The following is a 13,129-nucleotide window of genomic DNA, read 5'->3' as shown; positions in this document are numbered from 1 at the left end:
TGCATTAACCACGGCCGGCCAACAAAAGATTATAGAATTATTCTGCTCAGGTGACTTTGGAAGAGTCATGCACATATAATGGAGGAAGCATAAACACAACCGTTGGCACGGACTCGGTGTCTTGCATTACCACAAAGCCAAATGTATCCTGTCCTTAATGCACAGAGGACAAACTAAACCCGGAGCATCAGTGTTACTGAAACACGCTGCGTTTCTTACTTTGCGAGCCCGATACAAAGGTCTCTCTGTCAGGGTACTTCTATTCTCACAAGCCCTTCCCCCACATGTAGAAGAGGCTTGTTACATTACAGGAAACTGACAGAAAGCATTCGCCACACAAGCCCCTGACTCCAGTCTCCAACCTCACCACCGCCCAGCCAGTAGGGCTGGGCTGACTCGACCACACGCTTATTCAAGTCCGGCAAGACCACTCGCATACATGCCATCTCTCTTACACTAAGGGGCCGATTCTGATCCGGGTCGGACAGCTCTCCGAGAGCTGTTCGTAGCCTTACCTTACGACCGACCCGTACCCAGAGCCGGTCCGTCCAGTTCATGAAGTATGATGCGCATAACTGCCAAACACCCTACTGACACTTAGGCTGTGATTCAAGCTCCATTCTCCGTCCGAGCCGTAACTCATAACGCCGATCCGAGTCACCCGGAAGCAGTATCCATAGCAGTTTCCGCCCTGACAAGTACGATGCGTACTTCCTACGCGCCGGACGGGTAGCCACGTACGGCACGTCACAGCATCCGGAAAAGAAGCATATCAGCTGCGATTCGCGCCTCAACTCAATCCACGGCTACGAGATGGACCAGCTTGCAACTGGTACGAGACAGAGCAACAAGCAGCGTGTACGATACGAACACATCATGAATCCCATCGCGCAGGTCAAACCAGTACTCTACATCTATGACCGGATCAGGAACAGACGCGGACGGCGCAGACGGTAAGTCAGACACCTACCACACAAACAAACGACACGTACCCGCAAAATGGCACACACACACAGGGGATCCACATCCTGGCCACTAACAGGCCACCATAGGGGTTGTATGACCAGCACCACTACCACCCCCACCCTAGGGCTCATGTTGACCATCACTAATGCCACCCCCACTCATAGGGGACCAGTTGCCCATCACCCCTGCCACCCCCACTCATAGGGGACCTGTTGCCCATCATCCCCGCCACCCCCACCCATAGGGGACCTGTTGCCCATCACCCCTGCCACCCCCACTCATAGGGCTTATGTTGCCCATCACACCTGCCACCCCCACTCATTGGGGACCTGTTGCACATCACCCCTGCCACCCCCACCCATAGGGGACCTGTTGACCATCACTCCTGCCACCCCCACTCATAGGGCTATGTTGCCCATCACCCCTGCCACCCCCACCCATAGGGATCCTGTTGCCCATCACCCCTGACACCCCCACTCATAGGGCTTATGTTGATCATCACCCCTGCCATCCCCACTCATAGGGGACCTGTTGCCCATCACCCCTGCCACCCCCACTCATAGGGGACCTGTTGCCCATCATCCCTGCAACCCCACCCATAGGGCTTATGTTGCCCATCACCCCTGCCACCCCCACTCATAGGGGACCTGTTGCCCATCACCCCTGCCACCCCTACTCATAGGGCTTATGTTGCACATCACCCCTGTCACCCCCACCCATAGGGGACCTGTTGACCATCACTAATGCCACCCCCACTCATAGGGCTTATGTTGCCCATCATCCCTGCAACCCCCACTCACAGGGGACCTGTTGCCCATCACCCCTGCCACCACCACTCATAGGGCTTATGTTGCACATCACCCCTTAATAATTAGATATATCTAGAGTTTGCCAGATATATCAAAAGGGTCCAAGGGAAAATATTCATTGACCACTAGGTTTCTAATCCCCTGATACTCAATGGATTATAACCACAAACAGGAAACCTAGGGTCAGACCAAAACAATAAGGATAAAGTAGGTAGATACTACAACAAGTGAAAATAAATCCCATCAGCCATTTAGGTAGCCACCCACATCATTTGGGATTTAGTAGCCTTTCCGGTGCCCTCCATTGAATCAGGGCCACAGAATGAAAGGACCACGTGAACCTTATCTTCACTTTGAGATGTTGTATCAGCCAAGGTTCTTAATAATGTGGGTAGTAGCGAGGGAAGCAGTGCACCAAACAAAAAGTGAATATTAAAATCATCTACCGGAACAGAAATGGTACTTTATTGGTTCTGTTCAGGTGACGAAACTAAAACCAGTGCAGGAGCAGTTTTGAAAGAATAACCGCTCAAGTCCAGCTCAAAAAAGGGTCTACATGTTTCAGCCACATGATTATATGATAATCTGGCTTTCGTCAGGACCTATGAATTTATGCTACTGCTATATATGTGTGTAATCCATAAAGTAAAAAACACAACTAGAAAAAAAATTATACAACCTACTTGGGTTGCTGACTTTTTCACACACCACTCTGTCAATTTTATCAGTAGTGTTTGTCCATTCCCTAGAGAGAAGGGGAAACAATCAGTGCCCAAACATAAGCATCACTCTACTTTATCATTACTTACTGTATATCACCATGGGTCTAAATGTAACTCTAAGAACACTTTTGATTTATATCAGTGTTCTATGTTCAATGCAGAAACCCATGAAAAAACAGAAACAAAAGGGAAAAAAACGCTTACCCGTCAATGTACGGGAGCTCTCCTCACCTCACCCGGCATCCGCTCGGAGGAAATGAGGCCCCACTCTATGTGAAAATGAACGGGTATAAAGCATATTGTATGTCTTTAGAATAGATAACAAATAAATAAATAACGTACATTTCTTGCACCAACCTCTTGCACGGGGGGATTAATGAAATCCGACTGCGCGAGCTCTCAATTTAATGTTTGCCAATTCTTACTGTGAAAAAATTTCCTTCTAGATCTATACAAAAGGAACCGATTATCTGCCTTTTATTTGGGGCTGAAATCGTCTTCGCACACCAATGCTGTGCTTGTATATATCACTAGACACACATCGACAGACTTTTGAAGCCCAATTCTCGGGAGTTAGGGGAGATCGCGACTTCTATTTTTCCGACTGGTACTAAAAAGCCGCATAATCGTAGGCATTAAATGATTTCTCTGATATAATTTCCGCTAAACAGGGAAATGCCTATTTAAATCGAACCGCTTGACAAACAAGTAAGGAAGACGGTGCTGTAGACTACTTAAAGTATTCGACCGTTGTAAAGGACTGGTTGAATTGAATGTGTCTGAAAATAGGCATTTCCCTGTTTAGCGGAAATTATATTTTTTAGTACCAGTCGGAATAATAGAAGTCGCGATCTCCCCTAACTCCCGAGCAAGAGGTTGGTGCAAGAAATGTACGTTATTTATTTATTTGTTATCTATTCTAAAGACATATAATATGCTTTATACCCGTTCATTTTCACATAGAGTGGGGCCTCATTTCCTCCGAGCGGATGCCGGGTGAGGTGAGGAGAGCCCCCGTACATTGACGGGTAAGCGTTTTTTTCCCTTTTGTTTCTGTTTTTTCATGGGTTTCTGCATTGAACATAGAACACTGATATAAATCAAAAGTGTTCTTAGAGTTACATTTAGACCCATGGTGATATACAGTAAGTAATGATAAAGTAGAGTGATGCTTATGTTTGGGCACTGATTGTTTCCCCTTCTCTCTAGGGAATGGACAAACACTACTGATAAAATTGACAGAGTGGTGTGTGAAAAAGTCAGCAACCCAAGTAGGTTGTATAATTTCTTTTCTAGTTGTGTTTTTTACTTTATGGATTACACACATATATAGCAGTAGCATAAGTTCATAGGTCCTGACGAAAGCCAGATTATCATATAATCATGTGGCTGAAACATGTAGACCCTTTTTTGAGCTGGACTTGAGCAGTTATTCTTTCAAAACTGCTCCTGCACTGGTTTTAGTTTCGTCACCTGAACAGAACCAATAAAGTACCATTTCTGTTCCGGTAGATGATTTTAATATTCACTTTTTGTTTGTTGCACTGCTTCCCTCGCTACTACCCACATTATTAAGAACCTTGGTTGATACAACATTTCAAAGTGAAGATAAGGTTCACATGGTCCTTTCATTATGTGGCCTTGATTCAATGGAGGGCACCGGAAAGGCTACTAAATCCCAAATGATGTGGGTGGCTACCTAAGTGGCTGATGGGATTTATTTTCACTTGTTGTAGTATCTACCTACTTTATCCTTATTCTTTTGGTCTGACCCTACGTTTCCGGCACATCACCCCTGCCACCCCCACTCATAGGGCTTAGGTTCATATTACCTGTACCGTCTATTCGCTCATAATTGTATATGCTGTAAAGCGCTCTGATACCCCCGTGTCCAGCCAGCGCTATATAAAACTCCTAAAATAAAAAAATAAAAATAAAATGATGCACATCACCCCTGCCACCCCCACGCATAGGGGACCTGTTGCCCATCGCCCCTGCCACCCCCACCCATAGGATGGGTGATGCGTTACACACATCCATCATACTCCAACATTAGGTATGTCAGCAAAATACATCCCCCCTAACATCATGACAACAGTGTGTAGTCTGTGACAAATGCCCACAACAGTGATTATGACTTCGAACATACAATGTAACGAACAGCACATGTGTGACCAACAAATGAGTGTGGCCTACACAAGGCTAGCATCACTATAGCACTGTGTCAATGTAAAGATAACACCCCCTCACTGTGTAGAACAAAAGTTAAGTGTGGGGTTCCAAACTGCAGCAAATGTCGAGCATTGTGGTGATGGGGTCTAAACCTCCCCTCATCACAGTGACCAAAAGGTAAGTGTCATCATGGTCAAAGCTGCAAATGCCAAACAGCATGTATGATTACTGGTCCCAACACATGAAACACTTTTGGGGCAAACTAGTGGTTGTGTCCCATACCCACAGAGATGTGGTGAGGCTAACAGTGCTGTGAAAACAAAACATGCGCTCGGCCATGTGCAGACAAGCACCACACATGGGGGCTGACAATGCATACAGTGTACAATGACACAAGAGCAGAAGTGACCATCACAAAGCATACACACATCTCGAAAATAGACACACTAATTAAAACAACCTGTGTAGAATCTAGGTGTCAGGTCACAAACTCATATTCCATGCCAGCAATGGCACCTAACAACCAGGATGAATGTGCAGAATGATGTGATATGACTCACAGGGACAACAGGGAAAATCACAGAAACAACATCCCAACAATGGCCCACAACAGCAATACCAATGCACTGATGCAGATGTACAAACACAAACAGGCAGCCTCACACTGCACATCTGACACAACATGTGTGTGTGTGTGTGTCTCAGTATCCCCAGGCACCTACACAACATATGAGGGGGGCTGAACCACAGTGATACATAGGTGGACACAGTGCCATCCAAAAGAAAACCATCATTGGGACACCCTTTGTGGGCAATCAGGCATTGTGAGATGAGAGGGAGCACAACAGACACATGTGACACAAGCTGGAATGAACACAAACTAACACAGCAAGAGACTGACACAGCACTACCCCCAGGGACCAGACATTGGAGTTACACAAGCATGCATGACACCTCCACTGTGATGACAAAGGTAGATGTCGTACAAACTGGGAAACCCAGACATGTGTCCTGTGCCAAAAATGTACATCACACCTACACAAACACAGACACAAATCACTCAGCATGGCCCGTCATCCATGGACAAACGGGAGCTAGGGGCCCTTCCATGCAAACATTTACATCAGTCCACCCTCAACACCACACACCCTGAACTGCACCAATGTGCATCTGTGAAGCCCACATGGACAGGTGACATTGCACATGCACCCATGACAAATACAGGAATGTTGGGAGGAACTAAGGTGCACAGACTCATCACACAAGGACAGTTCATAACCCTGGTGAATGACAGACATACTGCACAGTATGCGGTACCTGGCCATGATGTCAAAGCTCACGTAACCTTCAGAATACCTCCTACAGTCCCAGGATAATGCAGAAGCAAAGGAGAACCACAAGGCACACATGCTGACACCTGCAAATATTGCAGCCCTGAACCGGACAAGTGGGAGCAGTCACACACACATACACATGTCTCAATCACTGAAAGGTATCACCTAGGGACAACTACATGATATTGCGAACTAACAAGTGCCTTAGGGACCCCTGACTGTGTCCCATCTGCGTCTGACATCACCACAACTTAGAACTGACAAATCCCAATGATGAAACACCAATTAACAGTAGTGTGTCATGCACCCACACATCTGGTAGACCATGGCAAAGTTGTGGGATGCGTGTATGCCAGGATCTCCCAGAACAAAGTATAAGACCCCACAGTGGTGGAGAGTATAAACTAGTTGTTAAAATACCCCTCACACACCAAAAGGGCCCTTGGTGTCATGCTTCATCATAGGGGTCTTCCCGCCCCTCTATGGGACGGGGCGTGCTACGACCTACGTGTGCGTGGGAGCACTGTTGTTATGAGACAACTATGTGTAATGTAGGGGTGAGAGGAAGGATCTGGAGTGAATGGAAATAGTGAGATAAAAAATACCTGGCTCGTCGGTCTAGAAAACTTTAATATACCTATGAGCTGGTATTATTAAAAGGTGGAACTATGGTATTCTACACGATGACCCCATAGAATCAATTAGGGTGAGGATCACCACAATGGTGGAAGAGGCAGTAGCCCACGATTGGGTCTCTAAAAAAGAGGCCGAATTCCTTATTAATAAGTGTCCGAGGGTCCCTTATTTTTATACCATACCAAAGATCCATAAAAACCTTGACCATCCCCCTGGACGATCAATAGTTTCTGGGATAAACTCTATCCTGGAACCTCTATCCAAATTCGCGGACGCATTCCTCCGTCCGTTGGTGCAGGCTACGAGTACCTATTTACGAGACACCAAGGCAGTTTTGCAACTACTGAAGGATATCGATTTTGACCCCACAAAGAACCTTCTTATGGGACTCGATGTGGAGAGTCTGTACACCAGCCTTCCCCATGATGAAACCATGGCTATTATTGAAGAAGTATTGTTCACTATGAGTTGGGGGTATCAAACACCTCGCAGTGTAGTGATGGAATGCATCTCATTGGCACTTACTAAGAACTTCTTCATGTACGCCGATAAATTTTATGAACAAAGACACGGGACCAGCATGGGAAGTACCTTCGCGCCTAGTCTGGCGGGCCTCTATGTCCACCATCTGGAAGAAAACAACATTCTGAATGACATGAACCCTTACCTTCAGCATATCAAGGTCTGGAAAAGGTACATCGACGATGTCCTGGTAGTATGGGAAGGTGATACTGATTCAACCGAATCCTTCATGTCATGGCTTAACCAACAGAATGCATTTCTCAAATTTACACATACAACATCACGTGAGAATTTGTTTTTTTTGGATCTCAATATCTATCCGGAGGCAGGTACACTGAAGACCACAACACATTTCAAGGCAACTGCAAAAAACTGCCTCCTCCTATTTAATAGTTTTCATCCACGCCATTTGAGAGGAACTGTACCGAACTGCGAGATTTCAAGACACAAGCTACTGATTTACGTACCAAACTAGTTAAACAAAACTACCCAGAGAAGATAATTGACAAAGCCTTGAAGAGGGCAAGAAATAACAACACGGAAGCCCTATTGGAGGATAGGGTGGACACACGAATTGAAGAGAGCCCATATGTGTTACTACATACAACACACATTCAAATCAAATCACGAAAATTGTGAACAAACACTGGCGCCTCTTAAACAGTTGCAACCTCAACATCGCGAAACCAATGTTCGCGCACAGAAGGGGTAGAAACTTGAAAGACATGCTCGTCCGCACAAGACCAAGGAAGATACCAAGAAGTATACCAGAAGGTATACTACCCCCTGTTCAGGGACATTACCCATGCGGTAGTTGTAGTACTTGTCATCTTACAAGTAGAAGTACCCATATCAAGTTCAGAAATGGGAATGAATGGGACCAGAGAAGCTTTACCAACTGTAACAGCAAGAATGTTGTGTATCTAATCACTTGCCCCTGTGGTTTGGAATACGTAGGTATGACTACGAGACCAGTGAAAATACGTATTGGGGAACACAGAAGTAATATCAGATGTGGGAGGAGCACAACGAAGATGTCCAACCATTACTTAACCACAACACATGGAGTGGAAGACCTGCAGTGGACAGTAATCGAGCGACTGGAAGGAGGAAATTGTCTTTTTGAAAAAGAACAACGGTGGGTGTTCCGTCTGGGAACACACATCCAGGGACTTAATGATGAGATCCCATGGAGTCAGTTCCACCTATGAATCAGAAATGAACCTGTGACACTAGAAAGATACTACTCCATTCCGACTGCTATCTATGTTGTATGAATGGTTGACCTATGGTTCGGATGGTGTTGATACGAGTTCACACACTCCGATGGACCCCCTCAATACTGCCTTATTCACAGACCACACCATATGTCCCTATTTAGGTAATAAATGTACTGTCCATTCAGACCCAGATTCGACACAGCCATTGATGGGCCATACCACCATGAACATTTGTATCGATATGGGAATACAGACAAAAAGATATGTATACAAATATGGCACAATCTACATAACTCCCCCCTCCATGAGTGTAACTGGAGCACTGAGCAGTGAATATTTGAATATGGATGTGATTTATATATCGAAGACAAAACATTTCTTTTGAAGGCACTATTTTTTCACTCCCCGCCTGCCCCCAATTTGTGGGACAACCTGCCCCTTCTTCTCTACTTTTATATTTAATTTTATTTTTATTGGCAGTCTTTTCTAGATATCGGAAGACTTCCGATATAACTACTAACACTACAGGTGGTGTTTGGTACGACAACCGCAGAGTAGCGCACCTATACTTCCTTATATATACCTTGACCACTATGGTGCCCTCACGTGACTCACGTCCGGACTTCTCCGGTTTCGGGTCGTTGACGACAGCAGCTATAACAAATCCGGCACTGCCACAATCAGATTTTTTTTATTGTTATTTTTATTGTTAGTTTCCTTTCCCGACAGTGTTACCATCTTTACACTCTCGGCTAGAACCATCTTTGATTTCTTTCCGATGCCCTCTTGTTACCTGGATCCGGACACTTCCGGTTCCGGGTCACTTAGGGCAGAGCTAGCGGAACATCGGCCTCACGCCACACACAGGTGCGCCCTGTTTTGCTTTCGCGCCATCGCCATTAACAATTCCGGTTGGCTCCGGTATTTAAAACAAACCCCGCTCCAGACTCATTCGTACCAACGGAGCCGATCGGGGAGGTTGCGTCAAACAGGGCAGTGTACCCGGGAGTCGTAAGTACGGTATAGCCGATAGGGAAACCCCCCTTCTATCTCTCTTTTTTTCAAGCAGGAGGATTCCGTTTCGTTTTTCAAACCTCTCTGGCAATTCCTCTTTTTTCCTCCCTTTAGATAGCCTATCAGGCCCTCCAACCACCCGATCAACAGGCTCATGACGCTTTCTATTTTGCGAACTTCAAGTATGTTTACCTTTGATGTCCTACCACAAAATAATGACCAGAATATAGACGTTGGACATTATGAACCTAGGGATTGGTGTCCCTTTTGCATAGAGTGTGTGCTTTATGTTTTACGTGTGTTTTTGTTTTTTGTCATTGTACTTTCACCTGTCTTACGTCGCACTAAGACACGTCACAGTATTTAACTAATGATAAAAGGAGATTATTATATCACTTTGTTGCAGGTCACTGAATGCTCACGATGGATTGAACATCTAGCAGCGATTATATGCTTTTTTCTCCCCTTTTTGTGTTTTTTTGCAGGTATATTGAAAATAAGGACCCATTGAGGCATCATATATTTTATATTTTCTAGTTACTAGTCCTTCACGTTATCACACGCCACTGTGAGTTTAGGGAGGGATCCTTAAGGTCCTGAAGAAGAAGCCTGGGGAGCTTCGAAACATGTCGGCAGACATAGGAGGCACAGCTCATTGAGGCACATACACCTCCTCCCCCCCAAAGCAAAATTTAATGGTCCAGCACCCAAGAAGCAACAGATATTAGACATTTGTACATGACATAAATAAATGTCGACAGTTAATCTTTCAAAAAATGGACTTTCAGCAGAGACGATTCTTGTCTTTTTTTGATCCTTTATTCAGAAATTTTCTTTCAACATATTAAAACAGACCATAGCCAACGCGTTTCATCCTCACGGACTTCTTCAGGGCTATAAACAATACATATATATACATAAAATTAATATACATTATTTACACAAAATTTCTCATTTTATATTACACTATATACAATTCAGACAGTCATAACTCATGATTAAAAAAATGATTTTAACAATTCTTTATACATGAAAGAATAAAGCAAAAGTACTCAAAAATCGTTATTTCCTTCTGCCCATTTCTCAATACATCTCCTATCGGATCCTAATCACTCTGCTGAATTCCAAATTACAAAAAAGGAACAATTATATATATAATATTCCTAAAGTATTTCATTTGTTCAAAATTCCATGTACATTTCACCTCAACACATGATCTCATATTAGAGCATCTCAACAACCTTGGCTAGTGTAGTGAAAAAGTGCTATCAATTCCCTCAGGCTTACCATAAAATAGTAGCTTTGTTTTTCTGTGGTCTGGGCTCTTTCCTTACGATTGTAGGTAGTCTATTTGCTGTGTACGTTTCTACAGTATCTAACAAAAAAGATATTATTTTTTGTTTACCATTTTATATAAAAGAATTTCTTTAGATCTTTTAAGATGCGAAAGTATATATACAGGCTTCGTGGTGTTATCCACAAACAGATAATAAAGTTGGGATACGGGGATTTATACTATTTATTACTTTCCAAATTTCCAATTTCTATAACTTTTGAATATCCCTACCTGGCAGAGTACTCTGGTGATTGAAAAACCAGTTCCTTTTATTTTTCCAGTTTGTTGGATTAATCAGTATCCGCCATTCCTCAGTCAGAGAGTATCTATCCAAGGATAAATAACAAAGGTAAGTTGCTATCCCATCCGTGATAACCATATGCTTAAATTACACATATACCATTTTGTTTCTCCCTAGTTATCCCCTTCTTTTTTTGTCTCCTTTATATTTAATGAAAACATGCTATTATATTGCTATCTCAGCTTGGATATAATGTTAGTCCAAAAATTGGTTGTAATCAAACTTTCGTCCCAATTCTTTATATAGATCTAATTTAAACATATTTGCTCATATCACAAAAATATTTTGGCTAAAGCCCATCTTTACATGAATCTAATATAAACCAGCTCACAAGGCTGTTGGGAATTCTATACTAACACAACCCTCAATTCCAAGGTGGGTATATTCCCCTCAATTATATGTCCCAAAATTGTTTAGGCTGAGAAACTATAGATAATAAAAATATATAAATATATATATAAGAACTTAAACAAGTTCCCTAGTATGCCAGTAATTCCCCATTAGTCTTAGTTTTCCTAGTATTTAGTAACTCCCTCGTTGATTCCAATATTTATATCCTTAGGCTTACCTTTTCGTTTTGTATCTGCCGGCTACTCGCGTGGCGTCATTGTTACCAAAAGAAGTGTGAGTATCCAGTTTAAATACCCCACTCTGATCGAGATGCACAGCACCTGTGTTCGATCGGCGCATCATTCATTAGAAATTCCTAATTTTGGGCGCCATATTTGAATGGATAAATTTACATTCTTTCACCTCCTTGCTTGACCTAAGAGAATCTTTTACGTTATACAATTAATTTATCCAATGCACTCTTGCACAAATCCATTTAAAACCGCTTCCTATGTTAAGAATCTGCCATCGTATCTTAAGGATAGTAGGGATGTCCTGTGTAAGCTGGAGGATTTTGTCTGGGACAGTAATGATCTTCTATTTGTATCCTTAGACGTTGAGAGTCTGTATACATGCATAAAAACTGATGTTGGACTTGAAGCTCTAAAATACTTCCTTTACAAACGTAACGCTTGTCACCTGGAACATACTCTCATGCTCCTTGAAATGACTCGCATGATTCTCAGTATGAATGCATTTATGCATGGTGAAAAATGGTTTCTACAACAACAAGGCACGGCCATGGGATCCAGGTTTGCTCCGTCTTATGCGAACCTTTTTATGGGTCTCTATGAGACGGAGCATGCCTGGGGACAAGGCTCTAAAAATTGGAGCAATAATATCATTTTTTATGGGAGATACATAGACGATGTGCTCCTAATTTGGAATGGAGGAGTGGAAGACCTAATGGATTACCACAGATATCTAATGGTTATCACGGATGGGATAGCAACTTACCTTTGTTATTTATCCTTGGATAGATACTCTCTGACTGAGGAATGGCAGATACTGATTAATCCAACAAACTGGAAAAATAAAAGGAACTGGTTTTTCAATCACCAGAGTACTCTGCCAGGTAGGGATATTCAAAAGTTATAGAAATTGGAAATTTGGAAAGTAATAAATAGTATAAATCCCCGTATCCCAACTTTATTATCTGTTTGTGGATAACACCACGAAGCCTGTATATATACTTTCGCATCTTAAAAGATCTAAAGAAATTCTTTTATATAAAATGGTAAACAAAAAATAATATCTTTTTTGTTAGATACTGTAGAAACGTACACAGCAAATAGACTACCTACAATCGTAAGGAAAGAGCCCAGACCACAGAAAAACAAAGCTACTATTTTATGGTAAGCCTGAGGGAATTGATAGCACTTTTTCACTACACTAGCCAAGGTTGTTGAGATGCTATAATATGAGATCATGTGTTGAGGTGAAATGTACATGGAATTTTGAACAAATGAAATACTTTAGGAATATTATATATATAATTGTTCCTTTTTTGTAATTTGGAATTCAGCAGAGTGATTAGGATCCGATAGGAGATGTATTGAGAAATGGGCAGAAGGAAATAACGATTTTTGAGTACTTTTGCTTTATTCTTTCATGTATAAAGAATTGTTAAAATCATTTTTTTAATCATGAGTTATGACTGTCTGAATTGTATATAGTGTAATATAAAATGAGAAATTTTGTGTAAAT

General features: G+C 42.7%; 1 long non-coding RNA gene across 1 annotated transcript; it reads right to left on the bottom strand.

The window, feature by feature from the left end:
* Positions 1 to 10,695: 10,695 nt before the first annotated feature.
* LOC146870682 (uncharacterized) lies at positions 10,696 to 11,708 on the bottom strand. Its single transcript, XR_014959433.1, has 3 exons — positions 11,601 to 11,708; positions 10,963 to 11,057; positions 10,696 to 10,770 (listed from the first exon to the last, which is right to left on the bottom strand). It is a non-coding gene; the product is annotated as an uncharacterized LOC146870682 (long non-coding RNA).
* Positions 11,709 to 13,129: the final 1,421 nt, after the last annotated feature.

This window comes from Triturus cristatus, chromosome 1_1 (assembly GCF_964204655.1).
Source record: "Triturus cristatus chromosome 1_1, aTriCri1.1, whole genome shotgun sequence".
Classification (NCBI taxonomy): Eukaryota; Metazoa; Chordata; class Amphibia; order Caudata; family Salamandridae; genus Triturus; species Triturus cristatus.
This window is presented reverse-complemented; position numbering and strand designations above follow the sequence as displayed.